The 14,065-nt window shown below is 40.4% G+C and overlaps 2 protein-coding genes across 10 annotated transcripts in view; one reads left to right on the top strand and one right to left on the bottom strand.

Annotated features, from left to right (window-relative positions):
• LOC132824446 (nucleobindin-2-like) overlaps positions 1–7,036 on the bottom strand; it is a 75,044-nt gene extending 68,008 nt beyond the window's left edge. For all 4 annotated transcript variants that reach the window (XM_060838953.1, XM_060838954.1, XM_060838956.1 and 1 more), the window contains exon 1: positions 6,813–7,036. The gene's annotated coding sequence lies outside the window, so the exon portion shown is untranslated. The remainder of the gene's footprint in view (positions 1–6,812) is intronic.
• A 286-nt stretch (positions 7,037–7,322) lies between these two features.
• The window catches only part of pik3c2a (phosphatidylinositol-4-phosphate 3-kinase, catalytic subunit type 2 alpha), a 164,926-nt gene continuing 158,183 nt past the window's right edge, over positions 7,323–14,065 (top strand). For 5 of the 6 annotated variants that reach the window (XM_060838951.1, XM_060838947.1, XM_060838949.1 and 2 more), the window contains exon 1: positions 7,334–7,527. The gene's annotated coding sequence lies outside the window, so the exon portion shown is untranslated. Of the gene's footprint in view, positions 7,528–14,065 lie in introns of all 6 variants that reach the window. The other variant, XM_060838952.1, reaches the window with a different exon arrangement.

Below are 14,065 nucleotides of genomic sequence, written 5' to 3'. Positions count from 1 at the left end.
TAGATAGAACATAGAACATAGAACAATACAGCATAGAACAGGCCCTTCGGCCCACGATGTTGTGCCAAGCATTTGTCCTAGCTAAGCACCTATCCACGTACCTATCCAATTGCCGCTTAAACGTCACCAATGATTCTGACTCTGCCATTCCCACAGGCAGTGCACTCCATGCTCCCACCACCCTCTGGGTAAAGAACCTACCCCTTACATCCCCCCCATACCTTCCACCCTTCACCTTAAATTTATGTCCCCTTGTAACACTCTGTTGTACCCGGGAAAAAAATCTCTGACTGTCTACTCTATCTATTCACCTGATCATCTTATAAACCTCTATAAAGTCACCCCTCATCCTTCTCTATTCCAATGAGAAAAGGCCTAGCACTCTCAACCTATCCTCGTACGACCGATTCTCCATTCCAGGCAACATCCTGGAATAAAGGCAGAGAGCCTGAAGGGTGAAGATATCTCAACATAAAAGCATTTGTTGCAGAAACTATTTATTCCCAATTAGTGACAGATAAAAAGATGAATAGTTCTTGATAATAAACAATCTGCCATTTAGTCAAGTTATGGGTATCCAAGTTTGATACTGAAAAATTAACGTTTTAAAAAAAAATCAATAAAGGGAACGTCATTAGACTTAAAGCTGCAGCTAGTAAGTTATTGTACTAACTTACTTAGTGCCTATATTTGAATGTCAGCTGGATTTCTGATCCAAAATTCAATGAAATTGTCCTAAATGAAAATGTTGGTCCAGTAAGCTGTGTAAAAGCAAATAATTCAAAGTGGAATACCTTAAGACGTAAAACAAAATCTGAAATATCTTACAGACGAAACAGAATTTTAAAAAAGGATATAATTGTAAAACTTAGTGGGAAACATGTTAAGTGCTCTTTAGATGATTCAAAATTATCTGAATTCTCTTGTGTAACATATTGTAGCAATTACTGCATTTACATAACCATGTGGCACACAGTCAGAAACAGCATCAAATACTTTGAAACCTACTGTATGAGGCCATATTGTTCTGCATTTTGTGTTGCGTTTTAAACTCCTAGAGTAACCCAAATTTAATCCCACTGACTATTTCCCCATTGCCTTTTATCTCCCTCAACTTCAAATATTTATCAAATTTCCACAAAAGAGGGGGAACAATCTCTACCTCAACCATGTTGCATTTTATATTTCAACTATCAATGCAAATAACTTTATTACAAGTCTTCTCATTCCCTTTGGAAGGGAGGGAGAAAAGAGAGAGAGAGCACTAGTGCCAACAGAGTTCTAAATTTGGAACGAAAGATGAAGGATGACCAGAGAAGCCAGTACTTATTTTTCAAAACAGAACTCTGCATAATTTTGGTAAATATAAAACTTTTCTTAAAATCACTTCCTTATTTTACCAATTTTTACTTCAGGTGGAGAACCCAAAATTTCTCAAGATCAACAATGAACCAAGCATCTGTACCTTTGGTATGCTACTCCAATCACTTCTCTCTTCCAAATAACATATGCTTACCAGAATTGATCTCTGTTCAACCAATCTAAAAATTTTAAAATTGTTTCCCTGTTTAGATACTTGCCTCTCCCTCAGACTCTGCCTCAATTTCTCTCTTGTCCACCTTTATATTCACCTAGCACTGTTTAAGGTTTGAATCACACTTGTATACGGTGACAGCTATTTGATCACTCCACATATTCTCTAAAAGGAGCCACAAAGCCACATGCACAACTTCCTTTTGAGCATCAAGTCAAATTACTTTATCCTTTAATCACATTTAACTTCTTACTTGGTAGAAGCTAATATTATCAAGCTTCTTCCTTTGCTGCTCTTCCCAAATGCTACTACTAGCACAAGCTTATAATCACCACATTTGACATATTTTGCTATTAAAATGTTGAGTTCCCATGAAAATGATCTTACTTTGGATGATAACATTCTGATGAATGGCAACATGGTGATTCTCATTTTCTTCATCCTCCATAAGTTTCATGCTACCACAAACCTGTTCACCTGTCAGTCTTAAGATCATTGCTGCATGTGCTGTTATCCCCAAGCTTCAAAATTTAAAAGTTGCATGATTTGCATTTTCTATCCCTTCAGAAACCTGCCTCTTTCTCCCGTAATGATTGACTTGGTTCTTTATCCATGCCTTACTACTTTTGCTCCACCATTAGTAGCAAAGCTTCAGGTGAGTCTAAGACTCAGTCTCGTGAGTGTATTCCATCCAAATCCATCTGTTTCAGCTCCTCCAAGTCCCTTCTTTGACTAAGATATTAGGCAGCTGTCCTTTTCTTCCCTCACATCAACAAATATTTTTGTCCAAGTATGCCTCTGTTGCAACTGGTAATGGTTTTCTGTGATAAAAGATGGTATATAAATTAGAACATTGTTGCTTTCATTATATCAAACTCCCGAAAGTGTGTGACAGCTTTGAAAATCCATCTATATTACATGTATTAAATCCCACTTATCTATTCAATCTGTCACTTCTTCAGAAATTGTTAGTTAAATTCGACTCATTTTTAACAACAGGTCAACCATCATAGCCTTTGACAACATATGCATTTCTAAAATGTTTATTAATATCATTTTGAATTAAAAATGTGTTCACAAATGATTAAACATATTGATTTATAGCTATCCACATTGCCTTTCAATCCCTGCTTAACAGATATTACAAAAAAAAACTCTCCAACTTCAGAACTGAAGTTATGTGTCTCCACAGGATTAAAAAAAAATTGGTCAGAGATTCTGATATCTTTCTAACTCACCTACTTTGCATGTCAATGAACAGACCCTGTTGAATTCCATCCACACCATATCACTACTGATCAAACACCTAATGTGTAATTCATTATCTACAAGGATGATATAGCTCAAATAGCATGACAAGAAAGATTTTCCCTAACTTCTCAGTCACCATCACAAAATATAACAGACTAAATAATGAATCATCTACACATCAGCAAAATGACTATGGTATCAACAGACAAGTGAAATTGTCTGGGAAACAATTAATGTCCAATCCGATATTTGGTAAGTAGATCTATACATATTTCACATGTACATATGCATCTGATGGCAAAAACCTATTATATGATCAGTGTAATATTATAATTCAAGTCAGAATACAAAGCATGGGCTTAGAACAATTGACTTCCAAGGAATGACAGACTTATTTGTAATTGGTTTTCAAATTATGACATACATTTCCTCTGGCTCTAACCAGTGAGAAAATACCTTACCTTATCTATTAAAATCAGGAAAAATGTTTGACAGTGTTAACTAGCGAGCACACCCACATTTTATCTAATTAATGCAAATTTGAAATAATTTTGCTTAAACTATATTAATATTAAATGTTATTTGGAATATCAATGTGTCAGAGAAAACTTCAAAGAAGTGTGGTCGCAGAAATTTGATTACAGTTTCTAATGCTTCATAGCAATCCTCATAGAAAGATAACTTCATGAATTTGCCTACCTAACCAAATATTAGTCAGAAAATACTCGTACGCTTGTGGCATTCACCATTTGTATTATGTGAAAGTTGCTGCAATTTTTTGAGAAAAGAAAGACACACCAAACAAGTCAGTGCCTCACCATGAGGATCCCCACCATGTTACGAACCCAGCTGATGGTAACACTGGAAAGTTAGATTGGACCATGAGTTTTATTTTTTCTTTTTGTTTACCATGGCAGTCAGCCACTGAATATATTGAAAAGAGACTGCCGATGTACTCTTACTAAAAGTAAAAAAGCTTATTATATGAAAATGTAAACACATTATTCAACAAATAGTCCTGCTACAAAAAGTAGAAGTAAAAACGTAACCCCTTTATACTGAAAAATAATTTTACAAAGACTCAAACCTCAGTGGTTCACCGTGTCTTCACTTTAAATCTCCTTGTTCAGTTGCAATGGCCTCAAATGGTATCTGAAGTTTTTTTTAATTAACTTCTAAACACTTTAGATGAAAACATATACATTTTCCAAATATTCACCTTCCACCAGCTTTTGGGTCAATCTTCTCACCAGCCAAGCACTTCCATCTCCACTATCTAGTGTCCAAAGTCACAGACTAGCTGATTTCTAGATATTTTTCTTCTATCGTCACTCAGGAATTTTTCTCCAAGCCCTGAATGTTTTGAAAGCTGCTAAACGAACAACTTTTTGCATTATCTTTTCTTTTAGATTAGCAATTTCTGTAATTTTAGACTTCTGTTGGTACGCAGCTACAGATTTTTCGCCTCTTCTATCCTGGTTTCTAATGCACTGAACTATTCACCTCAAAGGTTTTCAGGATTCTCATATGTATGTAAACAAAATTTCAGACACTAATCTTAAATGAGATAAAACAGCGTCTCTTCTTAACATATACAGAAATACAAATCAAACTTAAAATATATACATAGCTCTTCTATTTAAGACCAAAGGTTTCTAAATAGCAATAATAAATCACGAACTATCATTATAACTGTTTCATGAAATTGTTGGTTTTACATGAATTGTTCAAATCAGAGGTCTTTTGTTTAAGAAAACTGAATAACCTGATATACAGCTAATCTTTGGACTTTCTTTAGAAAAGAGAACAGTAAAATGAGGAGTCAATTCTCAAAGTAAATTGTTTAGAGACATTTTAACTTAAAAAAAATCAATTTCTTTCTATTTTGAATTTTATTCCAATTCAACGCATCTTCATCTTCCAACTGGATTGTTTAAAACATAGACCATTGAAGATGACATTCACTGATAATGTTACTGTGTCTTTAACCATTCTGAATCTGATAGAGGTATAGCCCAATCTTAAATGGGGGTGGGGGTTAATCTATAGTGTCTAGTCCCATAGCATTTGCTGGGAGATGCATTCTTCCAGCGATTTCTAGGAGCTTAATTAATTATGTGTTGATCTAAGATTTCTGTTACCGTATCAAATCAGTAACTTTTTAATTGCCTTTGTTAGCAACAGGTGTCCAGTCATTAGAGTTTTTAATAAAAACAGAGTGGTGATCCCTGTATTGTGTAACTTCTCCCTCAAACAGAAAATGAAAAAAATGGATGCATGTTTTTAATGTGCCTGTACATGCGCTGTATTCAACAATTATCCTCAAACAAAACTATCCAGGTCAGCATTCTCCAGGGCGCACCAAACGTTCTGCAAATTGAGTAAAATGTTTCAGGTCGTGTGTTGAAACACAATTTTCATTGTATTACAAAGTACATGAGTTTAGTTATCATAGCCATTGTATTACAGAATAGATAAAAAATGAAACTAATTTGATTCTGCTACTGTATCTATTAGATACACATAGATAAAGTTCTATAAAAGACAGGACAAATTCAAAGAATGATGTAAACAGTATTAGACACAGAATAATTCAAGCAAGTGATTTCATTTATAAGTCTATATCATGCAGAAATACATATTAATGGTATTTAACAATCAGAACTCTTAACTTATAGAGGTTCATAATTCTGCTTTCAGATTCAACAACTTTAATAGTGAAGAAGGCGTTTTGTACACTTTCCTTTATTGGTCAGGATATTGAGTACAGGAGCTGGGAGGTCATGTTGCAGCTGTACAGGACATTGATTAGATTAGATTACTTACAGTGTGGAAACAGGCCCTTCGGCCCAACAAGTCCACACTGACCCACCGAAGCGCAACCCACCCATACCCCACATTTACCCCTTACCTAACACTACGGGCAATTTAGCATGGCCAATTCACCTGATCCGCACATCTCTGGACTGTGGGAGGAAACTGGACCACCCGGAGGAAACCCACGCAGACATGAGGAGGATGTGCAAACGCCACACAGTCAGTCGCCTGAGTCGGGAATTGAACCCCGGTCTCTGGCACTGTGAGGCAGCAGTGCTAACCATTGTGCCACCGTGCCGCCCACTGGTTAGGTCACTGTTGGAATATTGCGTGCAATTCTGGTCTCCTTCCTATCAGAAAGATGTTGTGAAACTTGAAAGGATTCAGAAAAGATTTACAAGGATGTTGCCTGCGTTGGAGGACCTGAGCTATAGGGAGAGGCTGAACAGGCTGAGACTATTTTCCCTGGGAGCGTCGGAGGCTGAGGGTTGACCTTATAGAGGTTTACAAAATTATGAGGGGCATGGATAAGATAAATAGACAAATCTTTTCCCTGGGGTAGGGGAGTCTAGAACTAGAGGGCATAGGTTTAGGGTGAGAGGGGAAAGATATAAAAGAGACCTAAGGGACAACTTTTTCCTCGCAGAGGTTGGTACATGTATGGAATAAGCTGCCAGAGGAAGTGGTGGAGGCTGGTACAATTGCAACATTTAAAAGGCATCTGGATGGGTAAATGAATAGGGAGGGGTTTGGAGGGATATGGGCCGGGATTAGATTGGGTTGGGATATCTTGGTCGGCGTGGACGGGTTGGACCGAAGGGTCTGTTTCCATGCTGTACATCTCTATGTCTCTAAACCAGAAATGTGGTTTTGTGGTCAGTGTCAAGCCTTTAACAAGCTTTGGAACGAATATAACAAAGTTTTTAAGTTATGTTTTAAATCTTCAAACCGAATGTGCTGTGAAAATAATATGCTGAAATATTTTGAACTCCAACCTGCAGAAAGAAAATGTCAAACATATGTTTCACAATTTGAGCATAGACTTTGCCAAGGGTCACAAAGTGTCAGAATTTAACTGTCACCTGCTGTGGACATCAAGTTTAATGCCTTTAAGACAGCCTGCTCATGTCACGGCAGAACAACTATTAGGATTGGTACGGAATAAATTTCATACAACGATTCATTCTAGCGGCGTATCTGTACTTCTTACCCTGATGTCTGGTACCTCCTACTTTCAGGCAGGACTCTGGGTAATGAAGTTCTTTTTCAATGATGAAGTTGAACATGAAAGATCAGGGTTAGTGGTCTTCCCTTAACCCTCAGCACCTCTAACCCGTAGAAAGATACACAGCCACGGTCTTTCGCAAACCCTCTATGAACATAAACAGCACCTTCAGCTCCAATCCACCACAGCTCGACCCCGTTTGACAAATGTTGCAACGTAACCAATCACCAGCACCGATAGGCCACGCCTCTATATCACCTCCATTGGTCAGGACCCCCCAAAGAGGTCCCGCCTTATACACCAGTCCATCTCCTAATGGTTGATTCTATTGTCCATCAGGAGGGTTGCGTAGTTTGTGAGCAGGGTTGGTTGAGAGCTGAAAATAAATCCACGTACGTGGCGTTCGCGGATCAGACTCCTTTTACAGGGGATGTGACGTCAGCTGGTAAAGAGGACTGCGTTTTGTTGGCATCCAAGATATAGGTGGGATTGACTATGCAAATGTGATTTTCCGTTCCCCCTTCCATTGGAGACAGTTTTCCAAAACACCCAGAGTTGTACGGGTTTGCAAACATTCCGACTGTGGGTTAATTCCAGAGTGGACAGGTCTCAGTACTAGAACGAAGCGATCGTCAGCATTTCCTTCCAGGACTCACAGCGATAAACGCAACACAGGGTTCGGGGACTAAGAAAACATAAGGTGCATAGTTTTCAATCCTAGCTCTGAGGTGAAACTGTACGTTGTTTGTCAGAGTAGTTAGTTCTCAAAGTGTGTGTTTGTGTGTGTGTGGCCGACGTACCACCGTGAGACTCCTCCTCCAGGTGGCGAAAGGGCTTACCTGGTTTTGCAGACAGATCGGCTCTCGTTTGTCGGCAAACGATTCAGGATTCCTGTTACTGTTCACTTTCTTCATTGATAGAGATGCAAGATAATAGTTTCTCGATGATAATTTTATAACACATTAGAATATTTTAAATAAATGTTCTCGTTTTAATGTTTCTCCCATTTGACCTGTGGTTACCAAGGAGCTGGTTGATCACTCCTCCTCATCTCCTTCTGCTACATATTGCTGTTCCAATTTCATTTGGTTTACGATTCTCATCCTTTGATCTGGTCTTCGGCTTTCCTAATCTTCTTCCAGTTCCATTTTTATCACTTGGGTCATCCCATGTCGTCTCTGCAACATACCATTTTAACACTGTTTTGGTTACATCTTGATACTGCCTGACCTGCTGCGCTTTTCCAGCAACACATTTTCAGCTCTGATCTCCAGCATCTGCAGTCCTCACTTTCTCTTTGGTTACATCAATGGTGACACAATTTTACTCAACCCCGATGTGGTGATTTGGATATGCCGGTGTTGGACTGGGTGCACAATGTTAAAAATCACACTACACCAGGTTATAATCCAACAGGTTTATTTGGAAGCACACGCATTCTGAGTGCTGCTCCTTCATCGTGTGGTGTGGCCTGATTTTTAACTTTGTAATCCCGATGTACTGATTTACGTTTTTACAGCATGGAAAGAGGCTGTTCGATGCAGGATCCAGTCTTCTAACATGGATCTACCCTAATCCCATTTTCCAGCACTTCGCCTGTAGCCTTGTATGCTATTGTGCTTAAATGTTTGTCTAAATACTACCTGTCTCTTGAGGGTTCTACCACCATAATTAGACAGTGAGTTCCAATTATCCACAACCCTCTGACTGAAAACTTTTTACCTTAAATCCCCTCTAAACCTCAAACTCCTAACTTTAAAACTGTGCCCTTAATTATTGACCCTCTCAAATAAAATAAAAGATTTCTCCCCATCTGTTATGTTTTTGCCCCTCAGAACTTTGTAACCTGCAATCAGATTCTGACTTAGACTTCTCTGCTCTGAAGAAAACAATCCCAGTTCAATCTCATCTCTTTTCATAGCCGAACCACTGCAGCCCAGGCAACATCCTGGAGAATCTTCCCTACATCCTCTTCAGCCAATCACATCCCTTCTATAGTTTGGTGACTAAAACTGCACACAATTCTCCAGCTGTCACCTAATTGATGGTATGTATAGTTCCATCATAACCTCCTTGCTCCAGTACTCAGTGTTTTGACTAATAAAGGCAAGTATCCCATATGTTTTCTTAACCACCTGATCTACTTACCCTGCTGCCTTCAGGGATCTTTGGACATTCTATACTCCCTAGCTTCCTATCATTCACCATGTACTCTCTTGCTTTTAGTCCTCCAAAAGTGCATCACTTCCCTTTACAAGATTAAATTCCATCAGCCCATCTGACAGGCCCATCTACCTTGGCCTGTGGTAAAAGTGAGTACTGCAGATGTTGGAGGTTAGAGTCAGGATTAGGGTAGTGCTGGAAAAGTACAGCAGGTCAGGCAGCATCCAAGGAGCAGGAAAATCAATGTTTTGGGCAAAGGCCCTTCATCAGGAATGAGGCTGGGAGGCTCTGGAGTGAAGAGACAAATGGGTGGGGGTGGGGGGAAGGTAGCTGAGAGTGCAAGAGGTGGATGGAGATTGGGGTAAAGGTGATCGGTTGGAGGGGAGGTGGAGCGGTTAGGTGGAAAGGAAGATGAATAAAATGGGACAGGTCATGAGGACAGTACTGAGCTGGAAGGTTGGAACTGGGATAAGATGGGGGGAGGGGAAATGAGGAAACTGGTGAAATCCACATTGATGCCATGGGGTTGGAGGGTCCTGAGGTAGAAGATGAGGCGTTCTTCCTCCAGGTGTTGGGTGGTAAGGGAGTGGTGATGGAGGAGGCCCAGGACCTTTATGTCCTCAGCAGAGTGGGAGAGGGAGTTGAAGTGTTCAGCCATGGGCAGTGGGGTTGATTGGTGTGGGTGTCCCAGAGATATTCTCTTGAAGCACTCTGCGAGTAGGCGTCCTGTCTCCCTGATATTAGCAACTGGCTAAATGCTCCCCTCCTAGCTGTTTTACACATCACCAATTTTTGTGTCAACTGTGAACTTATTGATCAAGCCCTCTAAATGCATGTTTAGGTCAGTGATGTTTGTAATAAACATTAAAGGACCCAGCACAAGTTCGTATAATACACCACTGGACACAGTCTTCCAGTCACAAAAACACATTTCACCATCAGCTTCTGCTTCTTGCCACTGAACCAGTTTTGGATCCATTTGGCAAATTATTCTGGATCCCATGGGCTATTAGCTTCTTAGCTAGTCTGTTTTACCAGACCTTGTCAAATGCTCCATTGAAGTGCACGTTGATTGCTTGAACTGCATTACCCACATCTAAATACCCAGTCGCTTCCTTGAAAAATTCAATCAAATTTGTTCAACAAGATAGCCTCCTCACAAACCCATGTTGACTAGCCTTGATTAAGTGAAGAGGAATTCTGTCCATCAGAAATGTTTCTAATAGTTTCCTGCTTTATCCTGCCACTCTTCTTCAATAATGCTCCCACAATAATTCGACTATAATAAGTTGAGCCCATTGCCACCCCTTCTGTAGCCAAAGAGGATTTGAAAATTAATGTCAGAGACCATTGCAAGGCAAGGGCTTGGATACATCTTATCTGCAGATTTACCTACTTTCAACCATACTAAAAAAGATCTGCATCCATTCAATCTAATCTCGGCCTTGAGTACCCTCCATACACATCCTGTTTCAGCATCTGTACGATGATCAGTATATTGTGTTAATGTTGATCACATTTCTACTTTATACAAGAAGGGTGGCCTCAACTATCTGTTCTTCCTTTCAGTTTCAGCCAAATATATCTAACTTACCAAACTCCATTGTACAATTACCAGTTGCTCCAAGTTGACCTGATCTGTTGCAAAATTTCAATTTGCCACCATTGACTCCAGGTTTTTTAAGCTAGTCATTTTCTTCAGATCTACATCTACAATCTTAACACTTTCAATGCAATCCTTTTACACTTGGGGAACATAGGCATCTCTGGCTGGCCAACATTTATTGCCTGTCCCTAGTTGCCTTTGAGAAGGTGGTGGTGAACTTCCTTCTTGAACCACTTCAGTCCATGTGCTGTAGGTTGACCAAAACTGCCCTGAAGGAGGGAATACCATGATTTTGCCCCAGTGACTGTGAAGGAATAGCAATATATTTCCAATTCAGTTTGGGGAGTGGTTTGGAGAGGAACATGCAGGTAGTGGTGTTTCCATGTATCTGCTGCCTTTGACCTTCTGGATGGAAGTAGTTGTGGATTTGGAAGATTATTTTTAAGGATCTCCAGTGAATTTCTGCAGTGCATCTTGTAAATAGTACACATTGCTGCAACAGAGTATCAGTGGTGGGGGGAATAGATGCTTGTAGATGTGGTGCCAGTCAAGTGGGCTGCTTTGTCCTGGAGTGTGTCAAGCTTCCTGAGTGTTGTTTGACCTGTACCCATCCAAGCAAGTAGGGAGAATTCCATCACACCCCTGACTTGTGTCTCCTTGATGGACTGGCTTTGGGAGGTCAGGAGGTGAGTTACTTGCTGCAGTATTCCAAGTCTCTGATCTGCTGTTGTAGCCACTGTGTTTCTGTGGTGAGTCAGATTGAGTTTTAGGTCAAAGATTATCCTAGGTATGTTGACAGTGGAGGATTCACTATTGGTAGTGCCATTAAATATCAAGGAATGGTGGTTAGACTGTCTCTTATTGGAGATGGTCATTGCCTGGCATTTTGTGGTGCAACTGTTTCTTGCCAGTGTCAGCCCAAGCCTGGATATTGTTCAGATCTTGTTGCATTTCTGGGTATGGAAGTTTTGAGTTATAAAGAAAGGCTGGGATGTTTTCCACTGGATGGTCGGAGGTTGAGGGGTGATCTGATAGAAGTTGGTAAAATAATGTGAGGTGTAGATAGAATTAATTGTACTTTCTTTTCCATAGGATGGGAGATTTCAAGACTCGTGAGCACATTTTTAAGGTGAGGGAAGAGAGATTTTAGAACGTCTTAAGAGGCAATTTTTGTTTATATAGAAGGTGGATTGTGTGTAGAATGAACTTCATGAGAACACTTTGTGAGGTAAAGTTACAATGTTTAAAAGAATGGTTTGGAGGGATATGGGCCAGGAACATGCAGGTGGGACTAGTTTAGTTTGAGATTATGTTCGGCATGGACTGGTTGGACCGAAGGGTCTATTTCCATGCTATATGACTCTGACTGCATCAGTATCTGAGGAGTTGTGCATTGTGCTGAACATTATGCAATCGTCGGTGAATATTCCTATTTCAGACCTTCCGGAGGGAAGAAGATTGAAGAAGCAGCTAAAGATGGTTGGGCTTTTCAAAGTTGATGGCAAGTTGTCAGTTTCAGAAGTATAGCATAATGGAAGTATCAGAGGCTGACACAACTTCGTCAAACAGTGATGACATACCATTTGTACTGTTATTTCTGTAATGACAATGTGTATTTATAAGTTCTCTTTATTCTAACAAAATATCCCAGGCAGCTTTATGGGAATATTGATGAAGCTAATTTTAGCACCAAGCTTCATTAGGATAGCTGACAATGCTTTGTCAAACATAGGATTTGAGGATTGAGTTAAAAGAGGAATTGGAGGAAAAGAAGTGAAAAAGTTAAAGAACTTAATTGCTCCACTTTGAATTGTGTCTTCAGATCCTTTACATGCACCCAAAAACCAGTCATGGTTTAATTTCTCATCCAAAACAAAGGAGGCAAAGGACAGATGAAGAGTTTTCCAGCATTTGGCATTAACAGTCACGAAAAAGACAGAGTCTCTTTCTCCCCACAGATGCTGCCAAAACTGTTGAGCTTCTTCACTTTTTTTTATTTCAGGGTCTTTCCTTTCAGTGGGAAGACCAACAAAAGGTTTCTCATCAGATTAATAATAACTAAGATGCTCTTTCTCATGGGTGCCATTTTTAAGTTGTAGAATTGTCATCTTCAGCAGCTCAGATGGACTGTGATGGCACACTATTCAAGGGAGAAAAGGAGAGTTCTTCAAGTATCCTGAAAATATTTTTCACTCAACCAATATCATTAAAAACACATTACTTACCATATTGCTATTTCTGGGAGCTTGAGTGTAAACTTATGCCATATTTCCTCAAGTTGCAACAGTATCATAACAAAGTAGCTCAGAAGTAACGTATCTTATGCATAGAAGGCACAATGTAATGAAAGTTTCTTCTTTTAATTTGAATTACTTTTTTCCCAAAACATAAAAATGACTGATTAATGTTAGCTGATTCCATTGGCCTGTGGTTAAACTGCCTCAGTTTTGGGGGGATTCAAGATGGCGGCAACCAAGTAAGTCTGAGTCTGTCGTACTCTGCCTAAGACTTGGGCAAAGTGGGGTACCCACCTTCACCTCACCTTTAAATTATTTAGGATAGCTTTAGCCCAGCGTACTCAATCATTTTACATCAAACTTGAACAGTTTGGTGTTTTTTTAAAAAATGACTAAGGTCAAAAACTCCCCCAGCTCGCAACAGGCCGGGACCCCTCGCAGCAGCAGAGACGTCCGCAGCCGGGGGACTTATCTTCGGTGGTGAGCCAGTTCTCCGGGATCACCAAACTCCAGTAGAAGATCAACGCTTTCATTGAGGAGACCCGGTCCATGCTGCAGAAGCATGACCGAGAGATTGAAAAACTCGAGCAGTGTGTCGGAGGGGCTGAGCAACGGGCCACGCCTCTGATACTGCTGCCAAGTCATCCGTGGGTCAGGTCTGGGCTCTCGAGCATCGAATCCAGACCCTGGAGGAGCACATCGATGACCTCGATAATCGGGATCGTTGGAAAAATATTCAGTTGCTGGGCCTTCCCAAACGGGAAGAGGAAGGCCAGCTTGTGGATTTTTTGCAGCGATGACTCCCACAATTATTGAAGTTGGAGTCAGGACCATGCCGGGTGCGGGTGGAGTGGGCCCACGGGTTGCTGTACGCCAGCCCTGGCCTCACTAGCGCCCCCGCCCGGTCCTAATCCGACTCCAATGCTACAAAGAAAACCAAATGCTCCTGGAGGCCTCCAGAGTCCTGGGGAAGGATCCCCAGGCCATGATGCACAAGGGTTCCAGGATAATGTTATTTCAGGACTTCTCTCCAGCCATGGTCTGCAAGAGGAGGGCATTCGATGAGGTGAAGAAGTGTCTGAGAGACCTCAATAGTCAATACTCCACACGTTATCCGGCAACACTGTGCCTCAGTCATGGAGGATCTGTTTATAACTTTGGATCACCAGAGAAAGCAAAAGAATTCTTGGTCTCTCTTAAATAGACTGCGAGAGTCGGGAGTCGAACCGTAT

This window comes from Hemiscyllium ocellatum, chromosome 18 (assembly GCF_020745735.1).
Source record: "Hemiscyllium ocellatum isolate sHemOce1 chromosome 18, sHemOce1.pat.X.cur, whole genome shotgun sequence".
In the NCBI taxonomy this organism is placed as follows: domain Eukaryota; kingdom Metazoa; phylum Chordata; class Chondrichthyes; order Orectolobiformes; family Hemiscylliidae; genus Hemiscyllium; species Hemiscyllium ocellatum.
Note: the sequence above shows the minus strand (reverse complement) of the source record. Positions and strands in the feature narration are given on the sequence as shown.